Here is a 20850-nt window from a genome sequence, read left to right on the forward strand (position 1 = left end):
CTCTGTACTAAGACCTTAGGGGGAAAACAACAGAGGCAAATGCTTGGTCCCTGCCCACATGGAGTTTACAATCTACAGAATATTGCAATTGATTGATTTATAGCTCTGCTAGGCCTGTTGTAAGTTTTATGCTCAAATATGTATGAATGTATCATCAGTAGTACCATTTTTTGGGCTCCAAAGTGTGTGTAGAGTAGTTGAAAGAGTGGCATGACTATGAAGATAAGCTACGGTCCATTCCAGAATTTTTTGAAAAATACGAAATCTGTTTGTGATACATACTGATTTTTTAAACATTATTAAACTATTATTTCATCCTTGTTAAAGTAATGCAAAACTTACAACATGAGCATTAAGTTTTTCTATCACAAGTTCTAAAAAGAAACCCACTCACCAATATTAAAACACAATAACTATGACATCATGAGGTGAGAAGAGATTCTCGTTCTAACACTCAAACTTTTCCCCACCAGTTGAGCGACTCTCCCTAGTATGCCAAGCAAAGCCCACTGCTCAAGAGCGGCTTCCAAACAGTGCTAACAAGAGGTCTGCAGCGAGAAGAGCAAAGCATACGAGCTGGAGTGTAGCGGAAGGGACGTGAGGATGGTAGACTGCAGATGGTGTACCTTAAACTCAATGGTCAGGAGTTTCTCCTTTAACCAAAGGCAACTGGAATGATGGTCACCATCTCAAAATAGAGTGTCCACACTATAGGTGTGAAGGGACTTGCTTTCTCCAGAGTATAGACACATATACACTGCCTCCAAAGTTTTTCAAATCTCCCACAATCACCAAGAAAATAATCTACTCGAAGTTCAGAACCCATCATAGTGACATATAGTGACATAGTTTAGATAATACCTATATATGGAATGTAGTCAATTTAAGCTCCATGAATATAAAGAATGCTACTTTTGAAATAAACCTAGGCAATGCTAAAACTTACTTGCTTTCCCATCTAATTCCTCTTTCCACCTCCCTAACAAAAACTGTTTTTAAAGCCATACCATGCATAAATGAAATTCACATCAAAACCCCTTATGTATATTGACACCTATTAAACCGAATATAGCAGAATTGAATAATCCTGCTAAACTTCATTTTGCACCTAATATTAAATGTGAAATATTTAGGCAATGAATTACATCACTGCCAAAAGTACCACATGTCAAAGGTGCCCATAAGGTGATGCAAAATAAAAAAGATGTTTATGAAAACATAGGGGAAAAAACACTGATTTACACGGCACAGTAATATGAAGAGTCTCTCTGAAATGAATTACAGATTTTGCTCCCTTAAGCATCAGTCCTCCTTTTCATTAAGTCATAATTGTTTCCAGGACAATTCATTTGAACAGTACGAACAGAAGGAAACAATTACCCCAAGGAATTAATTCACAGACAAAAGATTTTTCAAGCAAAGCTTTATTTTTCCTCCTATCGAATTTAGCAAATCAATTATTTTTCAAGTTTTAAATATCAAAATATTTTAATCTCCAAAAACACTGACTTCTGAATGGAAAAATATAAGGAGAAATAATGACCATGAACCGATACTTACATCTACCACAGCTCTCTCTTCCAAAGGTGCCAACAGTCATGGGATCCTTGTTCAACCAAATAAACAGCTCTTTTGCTCAAAGCAAAACGTAAAGCTATAAATTACTGGAAGTACAGTAATCAGGAAGTGTTGGACCATAGCAAAAAAAATACTGATTTATTTTATTAGCCCATCATTCTAGGCATTCTGAATGAGCCCATTGTTGGGTAGGGACCATCTCTATATGTTGCCAACTTGTACTTCCCAAGCGCTTAGTACAGTGCTCTGCACACAGTAAGCGCTCAATAAATATGATTGAATGAATGAACGAACAACTAACAACAACTGTATAACTCTGCTTCTAATATCAACAGTAATCCAATTTCCAAGGTACTAAACTAATAAACACATAGTGCAATCTTTTTTTATTTGAGACTTACTTGAAAATGAAATTAAAAATTAGGTAGACACCAGTAGTCAACTGGGTTTTTCCTTCAAGGCTGTCAGCTCGTTGTGGGCACAGAATGTGCCTGTTATATTGTTGTGCTGTACTCTCCCAAGTGCTTAGTACAGTGCTCTGCACACAGAAAGTACTCAGTAAATGATTGATCGAGAGGTGTCTGATATAACTACCTATTTTATAAATCAAAAATTAGTTGTTATTGGGTCACCAGAAGAAACATGCCAGAAGATATTAACTAGACAATATCTAAGTGAAAGTCTCTGGAGAAAGTAGCAAAAGAATATGACAGGATTAAGGACTCTAAGCCTGAGAAAACGATCTAAGGCAACATCCCCTTCTAAAACAGTATATGGATTGTTCAAACAGCACACACTACTTTCTCACTTGAAGTGAACTAGAAAATCCTTCCATCTAAAAGTGTTGGGTCTGCATAGGCACAGATAATATAATTAGTAAAACTGAAATTTCACCAGATTACCAAGAATCCATCATCCAACAACTTTTAAAAAATGCTACTTTCAACAGAATGACAAAAAAAATTTTAATAATACTATCTTTAAGGTAAAACCAGAAACCTAAACATACCTGTAACACCAGGCCTTACTGAAAGTTCAGTCATACCAAAAGAACAGTAATTCTTGTCAAAATATCCAATTAAAATATCTTCATTTTTTCAGTGATTCTACCTTGTGTAGCCCATGAGATGTGAGTGGCTCAGAGGAAGGTCATAGCCTTAAAAATATTTTAATAAGTATCTTTATGAGAATTTTGTCCTCGAAGTAATTAGAATTATTGAGAAAAATTTTAAATAGCAATAGTTTTAAAGTGAATAAATTCATTTTGTAGAAAGCAATATGCACTAGCAAACTTTTTTTAAATGCAAATAGGGCAGGATGACAGATGACAGTGTTTGTAGAAACAGGTCAAGGACTCAAGCATTCCCCACTCTCATTCTTGGCTCTGATATCAACTTTGTCTTTCGACCTTGCATTAATCTCACATGTCTCAATTCTCCCTTTTGTGATAGATGGAAACAGCGAGACGACTAGCCTTGTAGACGAAAAATTGAATTTGGGTAGAAATAAAGAATCAAAAAGCCAATATAAAGCTAAACAGTAAAGTGTATCATTTCTTCAATGAACACCTTTCCACTTTAATCCATTCTATTGAGTTTCTTTCATACAATATTTGGAAAGGCCTAAAATAATAATAATAATAATTTTGGTATATGTTAAGCGCTTACTATGTGCAAAGCACTGTTCTAAGCGCTGGGGAGGCTACAAGGTGATCAGGTTGTCCCATGTGGGGCTCACAATCTTAATCCCTATTTTACAGATGAGGTAACTGAGGCCCAGAGAAGTGAAGTGACTTGCCCCAAGTCACACAGCTGACAAGCGGCGGAGCCGAGATTTGATCCCATAACCATACAATAATATATTGATTTTGTTTTAAAAGTACCTCCAACTGTTTGTCACTCATTAACCAAGCTATATTGATTTATTCCTGTATGCTCCCTAATCAGTTCAATTATTTGTAAAGCTACCATACAGATTCCATTATGAAACCATTTTTCAAGTTCATGTGTTTCTTGGCAAACTTTCTATTTACCTCCTCAACTCGACATCAGATATTCTGAGTGCAATGTATAAACCATATTATAAATACAGAATTACTTCATTTTCAAAGATCCTGGTGAGCAAGAGTAGCTAAAAAAAACAAACATGTGCCTAACACCACCTTTCCCTTTATTTGCACAGAAAGATAGTTCCTTTCTGTGCTAGTTACATTTTTCCCATTTGGGGCCCGTTCTTGCTTTGATATCCCCTCCTTTGTGAAGTCTTCGTTTAAGGAGAACAATCCCCTGACTCAATTTCTGTCTGTCAGTTTGGACTTTCTGCTTCAGGGGTCTGTCTCCTGATGTTCCACTACTATGGTGCATAATTTGATACTGTGCTACACTGCATCCTTAAGGTTACCAAAAACACAGTCAATGTGCACTAGCTGAATCCCAGGTGAGTTCATACCAAATTGCAGAATAGCTCATGATCTTTGTAGCACAGCTCAGATAGGAAAATTCAACTGCCCTCAGAAATGCACAGAAAGCATTGAACGCCTTCCTGATGAAACGGTTGGTGATGTCAATCAATCAGTGGTATGTATTGATAGCTTACTATATACACGACATGTACTAAGTGCTTGGGAGAGTCGGTATACACTCTATATGAATAAAGGAATTGGTATACATGAATCCAGCCCAAGAGAAGCTTACTGTCTAGAGAGGGAAAACGGACATTAAAATGAATTACAGAGTGTAAATGACAAACTATAAGAATATATCTCTAACTGCTTTGGGGCTGGAGGTGGGATGAATATCAAGTGATTAAGGGGTACAGATTCAATAGATGGCACAGAAGGAAGGGCGAAAAAGGGAAATGAGGGATCACCTACAACAAACCATATTCAATATTAAATAAAAAGAAAAATTACCAAAAATGAGGTCCTGGGATTCACCACTCTACTACCCACTCCAGTTATTAGTCGTGGTCATCCACTGCTCCCAGACCCCACCTCCAACTTACTGACCCATTTTGATCCTCGTCCCACATGCCTTCTCTCTTTCTACATCCATACACTGATCCTTGGGGAATTCATTTTTCATGGGGATGTTCCTTCTTCTGCTTGCCCTCTATTACTCTGTCCCATTCACCCACAGAGATCTCGGATCTTTTGACTGCAATCAATTTTCTCAAGTCATCATGACCCTTTGAGTCTCCATACCCAAAGTCCCTTCCCTTGATGACCAAACTGACACCCTGAACACCACCCTCTCTTTTGAACTCAACTCTTTCACTCCCCTATCCCTTCATCCATCTTGTACCACTAACCCACAGCCCTGGATCACCTCAACAGTCCACTTCCTTTGCTATGCGCTGGAGGAAATCCAGGTATCAGGTTGACCTCAAATTCATCCTTACCGGTTTTAACTCTGCCCTTTCCTCCACCTGGCAACATCGTTTCTCCATCCGTACTGACTCACATGCCTACTGTCCAAGCCAGTTGTTTCAGATATTTTCCTCCCTTTTCAAACCCCTTGCCCCACAGCTCTCCCATCTCTTGCCCCCAAATGACCTGGCCACACACTTTATTGACAAAATAAAATAATAATTAGTATCTGTTCAGTGCTTACTATGTGTCAGGCAGACACAGACACAGAGGTAACTGAGGCACAGAGAAGAGAAGTGACTTGTCCAAGGTCACAGAGCAAACAAATGGCAGAGCCAGGATTAGAATTTATGATCTCCTGACTTCTAAGCCCATGCTCTATTACACTGTCCTGCCTCTCCTCATAAATACTAAATAATATTTCAGGTTTAGCATTAATTCCAGCAACACTGTTAGGATATAGCACTTTCCTTGCTGGACTCCTAATTCTGGTGCCACTCTAATCCGGAGGTAAACTAACTGAACAAATAAGAATGGATTTAGGTTTCCTATACAACATAAAAAGATGCCTTGGAAATTAGAGAGATTTCCAATTCCAGTCAACTCTAAATTTTTCCTAAGAATATAAAAGCAATCCAAATCCACCAATAGCCTCAAAATTCCATGTTAGCCAAAAGCTTCATCCCCATTCAATTTTTACTAAGTTTGCTAAAAATTCATAAACCCGACTGATCTGAATTTCACCTCCATCCCCTGTCTCTAGCAAAAGAAGTAAAAACAGGTGGTGAAATAGGCAAAACAGGAAGCAGAAATTAGGAGGCCGGATAATACAAAAACTACTTAAGAAATCCATGACTTAACAAGACTGGCTATTATACTTGTAAAACGTCGTAACAAAGAAACAACAAATGCATTTCCTCATTAAAAGTTGAATTGAAGAAAACCAAGAAATGGAGCACAAAAAAGTGAACATAATGAAAAGGATTTTCATGAAAAAATGTTGACGTCATTTAAAATAGACTTCCAGATAAGTAGAGTGCTTATTTTAGTAAGATAATACAATCACAGTAAATTAACTAACCTTTTTAATTTTCATGGACACAAAACAAATAAGTGGGAGAAAAAAATCACGCATGAAAAAATGGGAAAAACAGAACAATTTGAGTTTAAACAAATTAGCAAATATAAGCAAAGCAATTTGAGTAACAAATCAGAGTCAAACATGGGTGACTTCTAATTCTACAATGATTGCAATAGCTAGAAATGCAATGAACGTGAGACAGTCTTAGTCAATCCTGAACCCTTATTCAACAACTGATAATTCATATTCGAAAGAAACCTTACAAATAAACTTGACCAAAGAAGTTTCACATCATTTTCCCACACTAAGTGTCCAACAGAATTAGAACTCAACAGGCAAAAATGGCATTACCAAGATCAGACTGCCTGGTGTACTTGTGTGCGTCTCTGTGGCACTATGGGTCATTTCTAGGGCCAGGTAGTACTTGCTCACTCAGAGCAATCCATCAATCATATTTATTAAGCACTTACTGTGTGTAGAGAACTGGACTAAGTGCCTGGGAGAGTACAATATAACAGATACATTCCCTGCCCACAGGAGCTACCCATAGCTCAGAGCTACTCTGAAAAGTAGCAGGTGTGACTAGAGGAGTCTCCACTCTTCACACTCAACACTCACCCCTGTTCTTAATCCTTCATGCCCTGAGTTCCAACGGTGCAGCTTTTAAATAAAAAAACTTTCCCTATGGGTCAGCATTTCTTAGATTATGAGCCCTATGTGGGACAGAGACTGTTCCTGATCTTATTATCTTCTATCTAATCAGTGCTTAGACTGTGAGCCCACTGTTGGGTAGGGACTGTCTCTATATGTTGCCAATTTGTACTTCCCAAGCTCTTAGTACAGTGCTCTGCACATAGTAAGCGCTCAATAAATACGATTGATGATGATGATGATGATGCTTAGTCCAGTGCTTTCCACAGAGTAAATGCTTAATAATTACTGGTAATGACTGCAACTGCCAGACTACATCAAGGCTCCTGTTCCCCTGTAGTGTTTCATTTCCTGTTTATAGACTTAAATTTTTTTGCCCAGGAACATGCAAAAATGCAGATTTATGCAACAGAATGGCCCTTCTCTTACAATTATTATGGTATTTGTTGCATGCTTGCTATGTGACAAGCATTATTCTAAGTGCTGAGGTAGATTTAATTTAATCAGGTTGGACACTGGCCCTGCCGGACATGGGGCTCACAGCCTAATGCAATTTATTCACTACCAACAAATGGTATGTTAGATTGGGAAGGGTTCTACCAAACCGACTCATGTAGAAATCAATTTTGCATTTATGAAAGAGCAATGTGTCGTAACAGCTTACAGTAACAATGCATCTTAGAGCACAATTTAAAAGTCTGCACCAAAGGCTTAGTTTTGAACTATCAAAATGACTAGCAGTTTCATAAATGAAATAGAAATATTCATATCGTTGAAATCTGAAAAAATATTTACCCTCTCAACCAAGTGTACAGGTGCATGACAGCAACCCCGTCTGTCCTACCACTAGGATTTGGCAGGGACCATGTGGCCGGCTCTCTGGGATATTATCTCTACCAATTATTTCTGTTGTTAGAAAAAGTGAAGGTTGAGAAAACTGTAATGAATTTGTTCCAGGCACTTAAAGGACTTGCTATTAACAGGCAAAATACTTTAAGACAATAGTCTTAAACTGGAATAAATCTCATAATAGAAGAAATGCAATTTTTAATTCTTTCCACATTTATTGTGATATACAGAGGTTTTGAAAATCCAACATGACACAGAATTCTTCAGTGAACCCTAGAAAAATATACGTAGAACTAGAGGAACAAAAAGAAAATGCTCTGGCAGTGGTCTAATCTAAACATGTATTTTAGCTCAACTTATTTCACAAATTTCCGGCAGGAGCAAGCTAGATGCTATCTTCAGATAATGCTATTACCTTTAACTCTTACTCCCCCGTTGCCTTTTCTCGCAATCTAAAATAATCCTGTCTAGGTAAAAACCTTACTAAAAATCAAAAGAGAAGGAATGAGGTGTGGGTTGGGGGAAAAAGGAGGTATAAGAGATTGAGAACATTGATATACAATTCAAGTCCTTATTCCTCTGTCAAGGCAGGTTAAGAATACCAATAATCAGCGATCAAGCTAGAGTTAACTAGTGTGCATAGCTGCTGAAGAGAAATCAGTGACCTTTTCTAATGACATGGTCTGATAACTATTACATAGTCTGATACCTGTCAATAGATGCTTTTCACTAGTTGTAGGAAGCTGTTTTATGCCAATGGCACTCAGCTACTAGCACCTTTTCACAAAGTCAACAAAGGGATTAAGTCTTGAAAATAAATTATGTCTGCCTCCTACCCTTTCATAAAGCATAAAGCATAACAGATAAATGCTGACTTGCATGGATTGACTTTTTACTACTAGACTAACAGGCCTGGGGAAAGAAATGATCATTCGGTAAAGGAAAAACTGAAAAAATACCTTGCTCATAAACTCACTCCACCCAGTCTTTGAAAAACTCTACGGCACTATCACTTCCATCATTTGCACAGTCACTGGACTGCCTCTAGAAGAACAATGTTGTACATGTACTTCAGTATAGAAAGCGAGGATACAAACGTAGAAAATTAACAAAAATAGAAGAGGGAGTTAACAGTCGAACAACCTAATGTGGTTGGTGGAACCTCAAACAATAATAGCAACCCATGATTTACCAAAGAAGGGAAACAATAAGAATACTAGTAACATTATTTGAGTGCCTTAGTGCTTACAAAGCTCAAAAAAACACAAGGAATTTACACTTTAATGGGGCAACCAGGTTTTAAAATATTTACAGAGAGTAATCAAAGGAAATAATTGTACAATTGAATAACATACATTAAAAATGTTGAGAGCATACATTGCTGGAGATTGCAGGTGGCTTTGTGACTGCTGGGAACTAATTAGTGAAGGCTTGTTGGAAGGGGTGGAATTTTAGGAGGACACTGAATGAGAAGAGTGCTGTGATGTGTTGGATTTGGAGAGGGATGGAACTCCAGGCTGGGAAAATAATGTGGGCAATAGAAAGGGAAAAAACAAGGTATATTAAGAAGGTCAGCTTGAGAGGAGTGAAGAGACCGAGCTGGGGAGTAAGATGGAGAGATGGGGAGGGTCTTTGCTAAGGGTCTTGACTTTGAATGTGAGGTGCTTTTGCTTTACATGAAAAGACACAGGCAGCCTGTGGACGATAATGAGGAGTACAGAGAGGTGTGTCAGGTGACACTCCATCATGCAGTCCAGATTGGACAGGTGAGAGGCTGGTGGCAGGGGAAGACCAGTGAGGGGGCTGATTCAATAATCTAGTCATGATATGACTAGAGCAGGTATTTAAAAAGTTTTACTAGAGTTTACGGTTAAATGATCCTTCAAAATATACAAAAATCTCCTCCAGGCCTGAAGAGCACAGTTTTGGCCCAGGTGGTACTGGGACCAATAAAAAAGCAGTCCTCCTCAGTATAATTTAAGTCCTATCCTTGAACACAAATCTTCCCCGATTAATTAAAAAAACCCTAGACTCATAACAATCCAAAAGCTGCCCCTAGCAGTTAGATATAATTATCTATATCCACCTTCAACACTTCTGTACATATGACAAAACTATATGCTCATTTACTTATTCTGATTCAACTATCTATAAATATTTATAGCTCATTTTGAGCAGGGAACATGTCTATCAACTCTGTTATATACTCCCAAGCACTTTGTACATTGCTCTGCATGCAGTAAGCGCTCAATAAATACAAATGATTGATATGTCTGCCTCCTTCAAAGTGCTATCTCCTTTTGGGCAGGAACATGTACTTTCCTAAATGATTAGTACATCATGTTGCCTTGTGGAGGCCTCTGAGTAAATACCCTTACTACTATTACAACAGAATTTGAGTGTTTCCTTTCTCTGTTTAATTTTCAAAATTTAATTTTGCATTAGAAACACTTTAACCAAAATAACCCCCAAAATTTTTAACCAAATAATACAGTGCATCATACTGCAGGTTTAGGTTTAGGTTTGGCAAAACCTAAAACTCTTAATAGTACATGTGATAGTTTTGGTTTGAGACTGTTGAGTTATGTGTTAAAGGTAGCCAAAATAAAGAAAGTGCCTAGCAGGTCAGCATACCTGGCTGAAGAAATTCTGATTTTGTTTCATGATGCTTAAAAGAAAATAAGTATATAGCTTTTCAAAAAGAGTTAATCTGCAAAATCTTTCTCTCAAATCTCTATAACTCTTTAACACTTTTCTAAACCTAACATTTTCTCTTTCAATGGGATTAGTCATATAGTCATCAAAAAGAAAACTCCTTAGTCAGAAATCTGGATTATTAAAATAAAGAACAAGCATACATATTTCCCAGACAAATTAGCATTTGCTAATATTAACAGACTGACAGATATAGGTTCTCAATGTCTTGTATTTCACTACCATACTGCACTGTAGTATTATTTGTTCATTTATATTAAGGGTCAAGGCACTTTACACATTTCAAATATCCACTGGGTATTAATCTTTAAATACCCGATGAGGAAGGTCAGCTTTTAAATCAAAAATAAATCCATCCACACTAACATCACAACATGAAATACAACACTAAGTTAGTATGAAGTAATTTGCAGAGGCAGCAACATCTCTAATTATATGACATGAAAACGGCCAGACCTAATCAGTAGTGCAATATGTCCATGTTCAAGGGTTAGCCTAACAACTGGCATGACAAACTCCACATTCTGAAAGGCCTTCCTTCCCTCTGGAAGCTGTTCCCCCCTGTAACAGATATACCTTACTTTTAAACACAACAGGTGGCCATTTCAATGACGTACTAAAACACGTTCTCCTTTCTTACAATTTCAGCAGATCAACTAGCTTTCTAAAAGATTTTGTGATGTCTGAATAGAACTTTAAAAGCTCCAAGGCCATGCAGATGTCTTCCCTTATCAGAATACACAGTAGAGCAACAGACTAACCTTCCTGAATAACAGGGGCACAGCTGAGAAAAAAAACTCACTTTTGCTTAAATACCCATTCCTGTAAAAAGAACTTCTTCTGAAGCAACAACAGCAAAAATCTATTTTTTGCTGTTTGGGTTTCTGTTTGAGTAACATAGTTGCCTTCCACACAAAGGTGCTTGGGGGAGATAAAGATAACTTTCTTTAATTAATATGATGGGAAAAAAAAGATTAAGGCACGCAAACACGCACTTGCCTCAAAACAACGTTTTCCAATAGCAAACTACTAGGCTCCCTGATGCTGCCTCCTGGAGAAATTATGTTACAAACGAGAAGGTCCAAAAGTACTACTAAGAGTCCCCAAAAGTACCACTGAGAGCCCCCAAAAGAGTGTGCTGGAACAGCATGGAACAATGCGCTTTCTCATTTAAAACTGCAATATTCTTCTTTTACTACCTGGATGTGGCACCCTCGACACTAAGCGTATGGACTTTTCTTTACTCTTTTGCTACAAACTATTATTTCTTCTAATAACATTAGTTTCAGAGGCTTTAATTTCTGATGATTTCAAGCTTCTTTTCAAACATCATTAACATTAACATCATCTCACTGGAAGAAAAAGAAAAGAAAAATGGATAGGTACCATTCCCATTTTATAGGTGAGGAACAGAGAAATGAACTAATTTCCCCAAGGTCTCACAGCCTGATAGAAACAGTTCAAATAATCTGAGTTCAGTCCAGCAACACACATTAGAAAAGGCAGAAATATAAGATATGACAAGATTTTCCATTTTCAACTTATCACTTCAAGTTCATTGTCAACACTGAATATTCAGAAACAACATTCTGAATATAAATCATGCCTGTTACCTAAATATAACTGTCATACTGTCTCAAATCCTCACTTCAAACTCAGAAAGATAAGGAGGTAATTTTCAATTGTTATTGTCTTTACTATTTTACGGCAGAACATTTCACTGTAGGCTGCAAGATCAAGTACTAAATGTCTCTCTCCTGAAGTGTGTACAGAAACACTGATGACCACACAGCCGCTCAGACTAAGGTAAAACAAAAACGACTGACTCTAGAATGATGTGTGTTAAGGGGGTACAACTTTATTTCTGTATCAGCCTCCTTGCTGACTTTCCTGCCTCTCGCCATTCCAGTCCAATCTTCACTCTCCTGCCCAGATCATCTTTCTACAAAAACATTCAGTTCAGGTTGGCCTTATACCTCCACATCAAACAGAAACTCCTTACGATAGATTTTAAAGCACCTTGCCCCCTCAACCTCCTGCCTGCACACTTCACTCCTCTATTGCCACCCTACTCACTGTGCCTCAATCGCGTCTATCTCACCATCGACCTCTTTCCCACGTCCTGCCTCTGGCCTGGAATGCCCTCCCTCTTCATATCAGACAGACAATTACTCTCTCCCTCTTCAAGACCTTATTGAAGGCACATCTCCTCCGAGAGACCTTCCCTAAGCCCTCTTTTCCTTCCATTCACTTCTGTGTCACCCTGATTTGCTCCCTTTATTCATCCCCCCTCCCAGCCCCACAACACGTATGTACATATCCATAATTTATTCATTTATATTAATGCCTGTTTCACCCTCCTCACTGTAAGCTCATCGTGGGCAGGGAATGTGTCTGTTATATTGTTCCCTCCCAACTGCTTAGTACAGTTCTCTGTACACAGTAAGCACTCAAAAAATACAAGTGACTGATTGAAATACGAATAATTGATTGGGTGTGAGGGGAACACGAAGATGCCAGGGGGAAGGCACCCAGAAAAACTCCACAACTCAGTTCTAGCTCTAGTGACCAAGAGGTGGGCGCCACAGCCCCTCTCCAGCACAGGGTCACCACCCCCAGTTGAATGGACTACCAAACAACAATTTTCATAATCAGAACTCCGGTTCTGGAGCATCTGTTTATACCGGAGTTCTCTCCCATCCCGGTTTACTTCTAATACGACATAAAAGAGTAAATAGTAATGACAGTCCCAAAACCTGTCCTCTCCTTGTCTTTCTCATCACTGCGGATGGCACTACCATCTCACAAGCCCGCAAACTTGGTGTCATCCTTGACTCCCCTCTCTCATTCCCCCCATGTATCCAATCAGTCACCAAAACCAGCTGGTTTCACCTTCATACCATTGCCAAGATCCGCCCTTTCCTCTCCATCTAAACTGCTACCACGTTAGTAGTCACTCATCATATCCCCAATGGATTACTGCATCAGTATCTTTTCTGATCTCCCAACCACCTGTCTCTGCCCACTTCAGTCTATACTTCACTCTGCTGCCCAGATTATCTTTCTACAGAAAGGTTCTGGGCACGTCAACCCCTCCTCAAAAATCTCGAGTGGTTGCTCTGTCTCAAGCAAAAACTCCTCACTATTGGCTTCAAAGCTCTCCATCACCTTGCCTCTTCCTACCTTACCTCCCTTCTCGCCAGCTACAATCCAGGCCGTTCCATTTTATTTCAACTGAGCCAGACCATCAGTAGGCAGAAGCACAAATACATACCCATGCCTCACAGTTGTACCAACTTGGAGCCACTATCAGGTATCAAGGACAAGAGGAACAGTTAACAATGGCTCAAGGAAAAGGAAACTGCAGTAGAAAGTTAGAAAGAGAGTCAATTGCTGATGTCCTGGATCTTTACCAGGATCAACAAAATAGTTACCAAAACTAAACGCAACAGTAAAGGACAGTGGCCTCATCCCATGAGACAAATAACCCGAGCCCAGTGAATCCCTTCCTAAACATGCCAAACAAATGGTGGAAAGAACCAGTCCCTGCTTCGTATCAGTAGCCTTCCAGGACGGAGAGAACTGGATTAGTGTCATCAAGTCACTACACTGTTCAGTCTGCTCTTAGATAGGTGTATACATATAGCCTGTCTTTAAATGAATTAACACTTAAACACCACAAAATATGTATCAAAAATAGATGCCTAATATGAAGAGACAACTGTTTTATTACTGCTATTAACAGCAGTATTACATAACATCTTCTTTTATTCAACTGTGCTAATATGCAAATAGCACATTGCTCAACCATAGCTGGAAGCTAAATGTACTAATCAATATGCTTTTGTGCACGTCTAACTGTAAAGGGGTATTATATCTTTCTAAACCAAGCTACTAATTGGTTCCTGTTAAAATGGTCCATGTCTGCCATTTCCAAATCAGTAAATAACATACAACTCCAAGTTTCATAACAATGATAATTCTGGACAAATTAACATCCATGACTCCATCCAGTAAAGGGCTCTACAGTAATACCACAGGAGAATATTCTGGTCTTTCATTCTAACTGTGAAACTTCTCTTTTAAGAGTCACACAGACTCAGGGTCTGCCCACTGTCCTTATCAGCCACAAAATGGGGTGCAACTATTAAAACAGAAAACCAAGCAACAGTACCGCATAAAATAAAAATTGATCAAAAAAAGTTACTTTCAACAATTGACTGTCAGAAAAAATAGCCAGCAACATGGAAAACTACAGCAGCAACCTTATAAATCAAGTGAGTTTTGGTTTAATCACCATCATAGGCGCTACCAAAGGGTACAGTTTCCAAAGGAAAATTTCATCTTCTATTTCCTGGCCAGTAGGTATAACTCAAGATCAAGTTAAAAAGGTTTATACAATGAAAAGGTCAAATAGAATTTATGGAAGGCAATTGTCTCTTGCTAAACAAACCCATCTCCTACTGAACAAGAGGAATTCCTGGCATTAGGTAACAAAATAACCTGACTACTAAAATAAACCACTGTCAATTCCACTAATCTCTTTCATTTTTTTTTTTATCTTGATTTCTGTTTATTCATTTCTTCTGTTTAAGGATCTTGAAAAGAATCTACTCTTGTGACTGTGTATCGATGATCATGACTAATTATTTCCTAAATTGAAACTACGTTAAGTAACAAACCTGAAAATTCCCAAATGAAACCTATTTCCAGAGGGGAGGGAAAAAATAATTGGTATATAGCATATCTCCTGATCTTTATACAGGGATCCCAACTCCATGAAGACGTAGGAGACCATCACTCCTAAGGGGCAAAGTTATTACCTTTTTTCCCCCTCCCCACTGCCTCCCCGGTTTTAGGATACGGCAGGCAGTTGAAACTTGCCCACCTGACTGCTGAAGCAGAAACATAACCAGAAATAGCAGGGGCCAGAAATAACCAAGGGGTTTGTTTCACTTTTTGTCCTTGCCGGCAGGCCATGGCCAAGCACCTGCAGGGTTTCTCTTGTCCTCACCGGTCTCTGGGGATGGGACAAAGATTCTTACCATTCCTTGACCCTGGCCCTGAAGCCTGGTCAAAGGGTGCACCAAGAGAGAGGTGAATTTCCTGCCTCCAGAGCTGCTTTGGCTCCTCTCTCCTCCCTCCCTTACCTTTCTCTCCTTTCCCCCATTCCCTTTAGCTCCACATCTCCCCCTCTTCCTCTTTGGCCTCACTCTCTCAAAGCTCCATCACTTAACCAATGTTCTGTTTCAAGTTTTGGGGGGTTTCTTTTAATGGCATTTTGTTAAGCACTTACTAGGTGCCAGGCACTGTACCAACTGCTGGGGTAGATAGCACGCTAAATCAGGTTGGGCACAGTCCTTGCCCCACGTGGAGCTCACTGTCTTAATTCCCATTTTACAGTTGAGGTAACTGAGGCCCAGAGAAGTTAAGGGACTTACCCAAGGTCACACGGTAGGCAAGTGGCAGAGCCAAGACTAGAACCCAGGTCCTCATCCTCATGCCCGAAATGAGAAAGTTGGACCACCTCATAATAATAATAATAATAATGATGGCATTTATTAAGCACTTACTATGTGCAAAGCACTGTTCTAAGCGCTGGGGAGTTTACAAGGTGATCAGGTTGTCCCACGTGGGGCTCACAGTCTTAATCCCCATTTTACAGATGAGGGAACTGAGGCACAGAGAAGTTAAGTGCCCTGCCCAAAGTCACACAGCTGACAAGTGGCGGAGCTGCGATTTGAACCGATGACCTCTGACTCCAAAGCCCGTGCTCTTTCCACTGAGCCACGCTTCATCCATCTCACTCTTTCCATCTCTCTCTCTCTCCATATATACATCATATATATATTCACACATACACACACACACACAGATAAGTATTTCTATATGTCTAGATTGATAGAGCTCTTGATGTCCATCTATCAGTCTCTCTGTATAATTTAACCATTACTCAAATGGAGACTGCCCGGAATTTGACATCCTGCACCCTTTGACTACTTCTGTGCTGAGGTTTAACCCTTAGGCAGGAGGGAAAGGCTGAGATCTGGAGAAGTGCAATATACCCATCCCCAACTTTTGACGAATAAATTCCACTCAATGGAGGAAAATCAGAACACTGGAAAGAGCAGGAAGCCCAGGATTGGGAGGAGAGACTCATGGAAGCAGAGGGAGTGGAGCTACCTACAGATGTGCTGGGAAGAGAACTTTTCTGGGGGTTGAGGACAGGGGCAGACAGGAGGATGAAGCAGTAAGTAGCTTTATGGGGATATCAAGGAAAGGAGGCTCAGAGGAAGCAGGGAAACTAAAAAATTTGTTTAAGGGGAGAGGACAGGAAAAGCGGAAAAGAATAATAGAGACACAAATAAGGAAAGACAGTGGAACTACTACTAAAGAAAGTAACAAATGCCCCCAGTGTTTCAAAGCTTCTTGAGAGATCAAATCACCTAGGAACCAAAAACGAAATGAGGCCCGTGTGAAAAAAAAATGTGAGTTGAAGCAAAATCACTAGAAAAAAGAAAGTGAAAGTCAGGTGACAAATGCTTGCACAGTAACAAAAAAAGTCATCACTGAAAAAACACAAAAGATAACTTTAAGAGGGATGAGATTAGTACAAAGAGAGAAAGAGGATGGAGAAAAAGACAAGAACATAAAGGAAAAATATTGTGGTCCCTAGAATCAGGTCAAAGAATAAGTTTTTCTGTTAGTCTTGCATAAAAAAGAACCATATCACATAAATCGGAGCTGATTTGGTAGAGAAAATATTTTATTCCAGTGTTACAAGAGGAAAAATGTAATTAAATTAACAGCGCCTAGGACCGTTAAGCAACCAAACCAAAATTACACAGCAACAACACAGTATAAGAACTGGGCAACAGCGCATGAGTCCTGTCTCTACCACAATGCAAATTTATTTACTATCGCTCCACAAATTCTAAGTTTTTATAAATAAAAGAAGTATTTCACTAAGTTCTGGATAGATCAGTATCACAGCTGCCTACATTTAACAGCACTAAAAATAGCACGAAAAATAGGAGATTAGTCAAAACAAAAGCTTTGACAGTCAACAAAAAGAAAGACTGTCCTTTAGGCTACAATATTATTCATTCACCAAAATCAAATAATAGGGTATAGGACAACAGATCTGATGTAACAAATTTTAGGGGCCTTGCTTATATAATTTTATTTCATTTGCAAGAGAGCCATAATTTTTTGTTACAATATTTTAAAATGGGAGTCCTAAAAGAACGAGACTGTAACCTCACTGTGGGCAGGAAACATGTCTATCCATTCATTCATTCAGCTGTATTTATTGAGCGCTTACTGTGTGCAGAGCACTGTACTAAGCGCTTGGGAAGTACAATTTGGCAACATATAGAGACTGTCCCTATCCAACAGCGGGCTCACAGTCTATCCACTCTGTTGTACTATACTCTCCCAAGTGCTTAGTACAGTGCTCTGCACACAGTATGTGTTCAGTAAACACCATTGATTGATTGACCCAAGAATACTCAAAATATTCAGAATTATGTACCAGTGTTCCAAAAAACTCAATTCAAGTACTAGAGTATCCTAGTATGAGGCATCATAGAAATTTTTATATTTTCTGTATAGTTAGGTTAGAAATCAATTTTAGAATATTCAATACGGGAAAGCATTGGTCATTCATTCAATCGTACTTATTGAGTGCTTAATGCGTGCAGAGCACTGTTGATTTCATTTGAGGGAAAAATGAGTTAAAAGTTTAATGTGTCAGTTGCCTCCGGTAAGAGGCACTGAAATCGATCTATGGTATTTACCGAGTGCCTACTGTATGCAAAACCCCATACTAAGAGCTTGGGAGAGTACAGCTGAGTTAGTACACATGATAATTCCCTCAAGGTGCTTGCAATGTAGCAGACAGACATTAAAGAAAACTACAGATCCTTAACTTGTGAAGAATGGCACTAGTGTGGAAAAATAGTAGGGTGGTACTAATTTGGAAGTTTTGTGGTTCAGTAACTGATGGGTAGAGTCTGGCTGAAAGTTTCAGTGTTGGCAAAAGAACAACGTGGCGTTAAACTTCAGGAAATAGACTAAAAAGAGAATGAACACTCCTAACACTTGCATATGGAGCTGTAAATAACTTGTTTACATAAGTGTCTTATTTTGTCATTTTCTGGGATAAAGTATGACCTAGTGGAAGGACAAGGGTTTGGGAGCAAGAAGACCCAGGTTCTAATCCCAGAGCTGCCACTGGACTGCTCTGAGACTTTGAGCAAGTCACTTAACCTCTCTATGCTTAAGTTTCTTCATCTGTAAACTGGGGAAAAGGTATTTTTCAAAGTGCTCTTAACACCCAATATATACCACCTGCTGAGGATGTTCTGAATGTATTGAGAAGCAGCGTAGCTCAGTGGAAAGAGCACGGGCTTTGGAGTCAGAGGTCATGGGTTCAAATCCCGGCTCTGCCAAATGTCAGCTGTGTGACTTTGGGTAAGTCCCTAACTTCTCTGTGCCTCAGTTACCTCATCTGTAAAATGGGGACTAAGACTGTGAGCCCCCCGTGGGACAACCTGATCACCTTGTAACCTCCCCAGCACTTAGAACAGTGCTTTGCAAATAGTAAGTGCTTAATAAATGCCACCATTATTATTAAAGAGGCAATATTCTAAGAAGCAACATGGTTTATGCTGTCTATTCTCCTACTATGTACAGTCTGCAGTCTTGAAGAATTCCATGTTGAGGCATGCCCATATTTTAGCACTCACCCCCTTCCAATGCTAGGCATGCGTGCCCCACCATTTCCTCTAACACCCCAACGTTTTGCATTGTCATAGACAGATACAAGTTATGACGCTTCTAAATTATGATGCTGTATTTTACTTTACATCAAAAATTGCATCATGAAATGGCATTCTATGGCAGAACTATTAGCAACACACAAGCATATTGAAAGAAAAAATTTTCAAATCATTTTGTGTTGTAGACCAATCCAGTAATACAACTTGAAATCCAAAGCCACATCAGGGTCCTGGGGGCCCACGAATGGCCACCCAAGGACTCTCGTGTAAGTAGGTGCCCCTTCTCCCCTCCCCTGACCTTCCAGACCTTTAGACTATCGGGACAGTTTTTCACACAGGACTGTTTGGCTGAAGTATGTGCATCAGAGGATGGTACATTATAGTTCTAGTATATTATCTGTTGCTGGAATTACTTCACTGTGTAACTGTATCTGTTTTTTCCCCTGTTCTGATCCATTTTAATAATTGACCTTTTTCCCAGTGAGTCTGTCTCCCCAAACTTCCCACAGACTGTAAGTCCCTTGCAGACCAAGATGCTTCTGTTATATTGCTATATTGTACTCTCCCAAATGCTTAGTGCAGTGCTCTGCACACAGTAAGAGCTTAATAAATACAATTGATGGACTGATTAGTGTCCAGGTCTTCTTCCCAACTTCAGTACAGTGCTTTGAACATTGTAAGCCCTTCAGTGTTATTGACTGATGATTCCTCAGGCTAACTTCTAGCCCTAATATGCAGCCTATAGGTTCTCAAACACTGGAGGACATTCTGGGAAAAGGGAAAAAAAAAAAAAAGAGAGAAGGCAAGCAGATTTGCAGTGGTTAAAAATCCTCTGGCAGCCACTTTAGGAGCTGAAATTGGCTTAGAAATTCTGGCCAAAGTTGTTAGAATTGGCAGAGAACAAATGCCTTTCTTGGGTATCCAAGCATTTTCCTGTCAGGCTACCTACCCAGCACAAAGTAAACTAGAGAACTGTCAGTTAGCCGAAAGATTTTTTTAACCTGAACTATCCAAACTGATGGCTTAAATTCATTTTGTGCTTTTCAAAGCTGAATTAATGTGGTTGGTAGCAATACTACAATGCTCTGAAAGACAGAAAAGTCCTCCCTAGAAAAAGACAAGATCATCAAGTTCGGAATGCATGAAAAATTTCTCCAGGAGCTGGGTTAGTCTTAGAATGGGGTTAAAAGTAGTGTTATCAACATCACAAATGTCACTTTCACCTTTAAATAAGAATTGCCACACTACTGTGATCCCACAAGCCTATTTCATGTTGAGTTCACACACAAGCTTTGACCTAAACTGAGGAAATGACTGCTGATTTTCCCTCCCGTATGTCTGTCAGACACAATAATTCTGCAGAGAGTTCCATAACACAAGGGTTCTTGAAGACCCTCATGATATGGGAAAATCATATTATGGTAACTGTCGATTCAGTGAGATTTAATGGGTTGGGGGGAAGGTGGTAGATGGTTTAATAGTTACCAACATGAAAAAGTTTGCAATACAAATTCCTATATCTTTATTATGTCCACCACTAGCAGACCACTTTCTGCTCTTGCCATTCATTGCTATTTTACTGTGTAAAATACGGTCAGGTTGCCAAAACACAAAGAAACGCCAAGTCCCGTGAGGAACACAAAGGCTGTGGCAGGGGCTGAGAAGCACAGAAGCCTCTTGCTTTGACTGCAGTCACCCGTGGGGGTACAACCTATGCCAAATACACTTGTCCCCAATTGTAAGTTGTGCTACGTCAGAAGAGACTTGTGTTGTGAGAAGAACACTTCCTAATTCTTCCATCAGGTCACATCCAAATCATGTAAATA

General features: G+C 39.3%; 1 protein-coding gene across 1 annotated transcript in view; it reads right to left on the reverse strand.

The window, feature by feature from the left end:
- The window catches only part of PLCL2 (phospholipase C like 2), a 177758-nt gene that overhangs the window by 147161 nt on the left and 9747 nt on the right, over positions 1–20850 (reverse strand). The window lies entirely within an intron of this gene.

Source organism: Tachyglossus aculeatus, chromosome 2 (genome assembly GCF_015852505.1).
Source record: "Tachyglossus aculeatus isolate mTacAcu1 chromosome 2, mTacAcu1.pri, whole genome shotgun sequence".
Lineage (NCBI taxonomy): Eukaryota > Metazoa > Chordata > Mammalia > Monotremata > Tachyglossidae > Tachyglossus > Tachyglossus aculeatus.